The sequence below is a fragment of the Bombina bombina genome, chromosome 3 (assembly GCF_027579735.1).
Source record: "Bombina bombina isolate aBomBom1 chromosome 3, aBomBom1.pri, whole genome shotgun sequence".
Lineage (NCBI taxonomy): Eukaryota > Metazoa > Chordata > Amphibia > Anura > Bombinatoridae > Bombina > Bombina bombina.
In genome coordinates, this window is record NC_069501.1 from 1,220,944,355 (window position 1) to 1,220,951,499 (window position 7,145).

The following is a 7,145-nucleotide window of genomic DNA, read 5'->3' on the forward strand; positions in this document are numbered from 1 at the left end:
GACGTATGATGCACCTGTTACCAACATGAAAATTTAAAAACACAAGTGGCAACCTGATAGGTGTTTGTCAATAAACCTATCAGGTTGCCACTTGTGGTTTAAATATGTCTATGAGTAAGGCTAGTGACAGCCGAAACGCGCAAGACGGTGCTGCTCTTACCTGCTTTTCACGATACTGCTGCAATAAAAGTATTGGAACTTTGTTTATCCCTGTGCCCACTTGGTCGTTTGTTTGTAGCCTTGAATTAGTGCAGGTCCATCCTATCTACTCAAAATCATTAAACAGAGCAGCATGTATATTATTACTATTGCTTACTACTACTGCGTTATCTTTGGGGGCCCGAGAAAAAAAAAAAAATTATACCAGGCCCCTCTACTGACTTTATAGGGCTCTTCAGCACCACTGCTCTTTTACTGCTTCTTATACAGTAACCTGCATCAATACTGGGCCTTACAGGTGATGGTGTTTTCCATGAGGCTAGCACATAAATGAGTGGAATGTTCTATCATTAGGTAACTATACTGCTTGGTGCACAATACAGTTTATCCAAAGGAATCTTGTTCCCTATGTTCATCAGCTGCACCAGCCTCATGTCACCCTTTGTTTATAGAAGGTACGAGAGAAAACCTAATATCCCAATTTGCTGCCAACAGCTACATGTTGTTTTGCAGTAAGGAGCGTGCACGGTTGAGCAATAAGCATGCTATAGCAGTAACATTTGTACACACTGTTGGGCATACCTCTCATTGTCACTGTAAAAAAACCAAAAAACAATTCTTGTGACTTCTTAAATCATATTCTGTATCTTAAAGGGACAGTAAAGTCAAAATTAAAAAGTTCATGATTTAGTTAGAGTAAAGAAGCTACAATCAGCAGAATTCTAAATTGCCAAAAACAATGGCAAACCACGCATGGCTGCTGTTTCTGAACAAAAGGGATCATGGCCCATATCTCTGGGTAATACCTACCAGTGAAAACCCTCAAAGAAGGGTGTAGACAGAAATGCGCACTCCCCCAGTTACCTGTACAAAGGCAGTACCCGCTCCTCCTCCTAGAGATGTCCAGCCTAATGGGTGGTCTAGATAAATGGGAGGGAACCTGGTAGGCAATACCCAAGAATATGGGCCAAGATATAGAAATTACTTATATTTTGGTGAAAATTTCTAATTATCTTGGTCCTCCCTGGGAGTAAAACTTACCAGTGAGACGAATAAGTAGCTGTAGAACAATATCAAGGTTGGGAAAAAGAGACAAGTAGAAAAATGATATAAATAATAAATATATATATATAAAAATGTATTTAAGACAATACTGAAGACAGAACCTTGAGATCAAACTTTGCAGAAGCGAATTGACGAATATCCAGCTTATAATGAGGATAAGACTTTACAGCCAAACCCAGCAGAACCTGACTGGCGTACACCAAGCTTGAAATAAGCAATGAAGATATGATACAATTTACAAACAGCGCCTGGCAATGTTCCTCTGGCTAGGCATCTGCAACAATCTTCATGGGGTTTCACAGCTAACAATAAAAGCATTGATTTAGATCACAACATTATGGTCCACGGCAAGTCTTTGAAAGATGAGCGCACGCGCACAAAAAGCAGCCCTCAGACGAAGCACTTGTGACATTGCGCCATGATGACATCATAGTAAAGATGGCGGCCCCCACAGGAAGATGCATCCATTGCCGCACACCGCTTCAGCACCACAAGGGACAAAGGATTAGCCAGTGTGCTCAAATCAGTAAGTAAATACCTCACAGGGAATTCAAAACGAATGCTGCCGGGACTGAAACAAAAACGTCTCATGGAGAGGGACTCCTAGCTCTGCCTACCTAAGTGGCTGGACAGAAATAGCAGGACGACAGGGCACTGTCTGGGATTTACCTTTGAACAGTTAGTTCTGTCCATGCCCCTTCGTGTAGGGGTTCTCACTAGTAGGTAATACTATCAGGGAGGGCCAAGATGTATAGTTTTGATAGGTAGTAAATCAAAAACAAATCAAGGCTCTATTTAAATGGAGTGATAGCAAAAATGCTTAAAATTCTCTGGTCTTTTAGGCAACTTTTCTCTGAAATTCCCGGTCCCAGTGTTTCTTAACCACGGTCCTCAAATACCCCCAACAGGTCAGGTTAGTATTATAGCTGAACCAGTGCACAGGCTAAGTAATTAGCTGATCAGTAACACCATGGTTACTAACCTAAACCTGCTCACACTAATCAGCTGATTAATTCACTTGTGCACTGGTTCAGCTATAATGGAAACCTGGCCTGTTGGGGGTATTTGAGGACCACGGTTGAGAAACAATGCTCTCTATTCAATACATTTAAAAGGACCACTAAATGCAGTAGCATTACATACTTAACAAGTACATAATAAAAAGGCAATGCAATAGCACTCTGGGAAGAAAAAAAATATTTTGAAAATATTTATTTGAAATTCTAAATTATTTTTTTCTGCCATTTTCCGGCCCCCCTGTATCATGTGACAGACATCAGCCAATCACAGACTAGTATATGTATACCCTGTGAGCTTGTGCAAATGCCAAGTAGATTCTTGTTCCCAAGAAAGTGTGAATAAAAAAAAAAAAGGACTGCAAAAATGTGATACTTTTTAATTTAATTGTCTTAAAACTGAATGCTGTATCTGAATCATAAAAGTTTATTTTGACTTGAGTGTCCCTATTATTTAGACTTTACTGTCATATACCTTTAATTGCTCAATTTAAGCCACAGAGGTGTAAAACAACAGATGTTTCTTACTGGTTTACACGTGTCACACCCCCATTTAGTATTAAGTGACCTGTCAGAAGTCAGGCACTGATGAGTACAGCTGTGCTGCTGGAGGTGGGGCCAAAGTATCTGCAAATGATAATGTGCACAACATAATAAATAAATACAGCCCCTAGGGAAATGACAGATAGTTTAGTGGTTTGGAACAAGCACTGAGGCTGGGAGCAATGTGGTGGTTTTCCTTTTGCATTAGTTATGTTTCTCTCATCTGACACAAAACATTTCTATGTAAAATGATTTCTGTGCACTGTGTTTACAACTTATATGAAAGTAATAGACTCTTACAATGGCAGGAAGTTGTGAGTATTTTAGCTATGGGAATACAAACCTGCATGTCATTACTTGCTCTAATTCTGTAAAACAGATAACCCCATTTGCACTCTATTTGCCCAGCAAAAAAAAAAAAGTATTTTTTTTCTGCTGAAAGAGAACTATTTAAAGTGACAGTACATACTTTAAAACTACTTTTTGTTTTGTTTTTTTAAACTTTGCTTTCTAAGTCTGAAAATTAAAAAGGTTTCTATTTCTAAGAACTGGATAAGGCAGGCTTCACAAGCTTAATCCGGTTACATATCTGCCCCGAATTGGCGTCAGCTGTGATGATAAGAAACAGCAAAATAATTGAGGTTTTGCTAAACAAAATGACAGTGTTTAACTCTGTCTGCTCCAGTAACAAATCCGGATTGGATGTTTAAAATTAAGCACATAGTGGGTGGAGTTTGGCTATTGAAAAACAATTCCAGCAAACAAAAAGCTAATACATTGAAAACATTGCAACTTTATTGCAAGACTACAGAAACATTACAGAGTGTTTACTACAAACAAACAAACAAACAGGAAGTGCATGATCTCGTGCACAACTCCTGTCTGTATTGGTGGTCAGTGACACACCCAGCAACCAGAAACACAAACCTTCTTACCAGCACAGGAAGAATCATAGTTTGAATGTAATATTTTATAATGTCTTTATTTAAAATGCAATAAAGGAATTACTTTAATTCACTTCAAATAATTACTTGTTGTGCAGTTTTGCTAATCAAATTTAGAGTAAATAATAGGAGTTATATTTAGTTATTAAATACCAACTTTTGTACAAAAAAAAAAAAAGTACCAGAAGCATTACAGGAATGTCATGGTATACTATAGTCACTTTGGAATTTAAAAAGGGACATCCTAAGTAATTTCTTTATTTCATTGAAAAGTTAATATTTTAAAACATGATTTCTTTATGCAACATTCACTTCCTGATAGTGTTTTTGCAAATTAGATTAAATTAAAACTAATTACTATTCATGAATATATATATATATATATATATATATATATATATATATATATATATATATATATATATATATATATATATATATATATACACACACATACTGTACATACACACACACAACCACATGGGTGGAAAAGGGTGTGTGTGTAAAACCTGTAAATAAAAAAGAAAATAATCAATCTGGAATCCTTAAAGGGACACTGAACCCAAATATGTTCTTTTGTGATTCAGATAGAGCATGACATTTTAAGAAACTTTCTAATTTACTCCTATTATCAATTTTTCTTCATTCTCTTGGTATCTTTATTTGAAAAGCAAGAAAGTTTAGATGTTGACCCCTTTTTGGTGAACAAACTGGGTTGTTCTTGCTGATTGGTGGATAAATTCACCCACCAATAAACAAGTGCTGTCCACTGTTCTGAACCAAAAATCATCTGGCTCCTTAGCTTAGATGCCTTCTTTTGCAAATAAAGATAGCAAGAGAACGAAGAAAATTGATAATAGAAGAAAATTAGAAAGTTGCATGCTCTATCTGAATTACAAAAGAAAAATTGTGTGTTCAGTGTCCCTTTAAGCGCTATTTTCAGATGACAAGGAGTTAAACACAATATAACAATGTATGCTCAGCCCTTCTTAACGTTGTACTTGTATCATATGGGCTCAGGTAGCACAAAGTCCATTATATTTTATAACTGATGGGCTCATCTCCATCACACAGCATTAATAAGGCAGCCTGTTATACACAGCTCAGGCACATTAGAGCTTGTAATACAATATAGTGAGTTTTGCCGTTGCAGCTCAGTTTACTACAAACTACTATAGAATATCATAAGACAACACCCACAATAACCAGCAGAAGTGCAGAAATACCAAATCTCTCCCACAAAGCCGCGTAATACACACTGAACCCATGGGCTTTATTATAATCCCGGACTGTGTAACGTGCAAATCCACAATCAGAGCTTTTATTGACAGCTCCCAGCACAACAAAGTAACAACAGGAACAACATCAGTCTCAGGGGCTGCCTCTTGTCCTCATTCAACTTTCTTTTACCTACAGAAATACTGGCTGCCTGGAATCTGGCACTGCAGAGGTTTATTAGCTATAATATTAACCCCATGTCTGCCAGAGAGAGAGTTGCAGAACACGAGAATCACGTGCTGCCCTATAACATTCTATGGTATATTTTGCACAGTTTAATAAACACTCTGGCAGCCGAAAGGTTAATGCACACACACACAATGGTAAAGTAATATTGCACTAAATCCATGTGCTGAAGCCCAGGGACTAACTAGATTTCTAAGCAATGGTACAAAAATCCAGGTCATGTTTTTACAGCTGCTGCCAACCAGACCTACCTGTCCCACTGAGTATGAGGATCCCAGAGGCCGGCTCTGAAGGTGGATCAGTACCAATCACACACCCAGATACAATGTTCCAGCTGCACTAAGTCTGCCTCTAAGCCCCACCTCCTGTGCTGATAGGCGTGGCCGATTACCTGCAGAGCATCATGGGACTTGTAGTAATTGAAGATTCACTGAATTCTTTACATCTAGTGCAGATTATTTTCTTCTCATAAATATGTTTTAATCTAAATTAAGTTTGAACATGAGAGCTGCTGATTTATGCTAGAAATTATTCATGTTTCATTCTACCTAATTGAGATCATTATATGTAACAGAGTATTATTTTAACACCCATCAGTACACTGAGCCATCTCAAACCCTCATAGCTGTGAAGTTAGTCTTAAAGCTATCAAGTGTCAGCATACTATAAACCATAGTGTGACACACTATTTTAGGTCTGTCTTCCAAGGATCATCAAAATCAAACTGCATTAAAAAAAAAAAGTCAGATTAAATATAACACTTATGTCACATTGAAAGGATTTTTTTTTTATAAACACAAATTTACATAAATTATAAATATCTATTTACAGATTTACTATATTTTCTAAATCAGATTTGAAAAGATAAAAGTAAAATATTTATGAAAAATACAATAAATCATCATTCTCGTTCAAAATGTCAAAGTTGTAAATCCAAATGTTAAGAAACTAAAGTAGATATCTCTTTGCACATAACTTTATACTGCATCATTAAATATGCAAATCAGTGCACTGTGAAATATTTTTCAAAGTTGTCAGGCAATCAGGTCTATCAGACAGTATCATACATTTAAAGGGGCATATAACCCCAAATCTTTCTTTCATTATTCAGATAGATCATACAGTTTTAAACAACTTTCCAAATTACTTCAATTATCAATATTGCTTCATTCTCTTGGTATCCTTTATTAGGATAATATTATTAGGTCATAGAAGTAAATTGGAAAGTTGCTTAAAATTGTATCCTCTCTATGAAACATGCAAGAAAATGTATGGGTTTGATGTCCCTTTAAGGTATTTTAAAAATCACTCTGTTTATTAGTAAAATCACTACAAAATATTGAATTAGAAGATGATCAGTCTATATATTTACACTAGAATGTCCTTTCAATCCCTTTGTGCCAGTATAATACTTTTCACATCAGAACGATGTTCCGCTGTAAACACTATAAGTAAATTAAGAAATTCCGAGATCGTCAATGTGATCACGTGTTTTCAGGAGCAGATCGTAGGGGACAGTCTAAGCTGCTAGTCATACACCCCCCAGGCCGATTCTTGCCTACGTCAAAGAGGGAAGCTGCAGGACGCTGTATATGGTAGAATTCTCCATGTCGTCCTGATAGCGTTAAAGCCCAGCATGGAACATCCTAACGGCTTGAAGGGGTTAAGCAAACCAGAAAGACAATTAAAGTCAATAGCAGAGACTGAATGTTTTAAATTTCTGTCTCATTAGTACATACCCCCCAACTGTCCCGATTTTTGCGGGACAGTCCCGATTTTAGGGGTCTGTCCCTCTGTCCCGAGTTGCTAGCCATCTGTCCCGATTTGCCCCAGGCATGTAAAAAAAAAAAAAATTTTTTTTTTTTTTTTAAATTCTATTGGGCCCATACTCAGAAGCAGTTGGCTTTGCTCTCACAGGGTTAGATAACTGTTATATTCCCTGTGAAAAGGAATG

At 36.9% G+C, this 7,145-nt stretch overlaps 1 protein-coding gene across 1 annotated transcript in view; it reads right to left on the bottom strand.

The window, feature by feature from the left end:
* Nucleotides 1–5,507, bottom strand: part of LOC128652670 (calpain-5) — a 341,308-nt gene extending 335,801 nt beyond the window's left edge. The window contains exon 1 of the mRNA XM_053705600.1: nucleotides 5,443–5,507. The gene's annotated coding sequence lies outside the window, so the exon portion shown is untranslated. The remainder of the gene's footprint in view (nucleotides 1–5,442) is intronic.
* Between the last annotated feature and the right edge of the window lie 1,638 nt (nucleotides 5,508–7,145).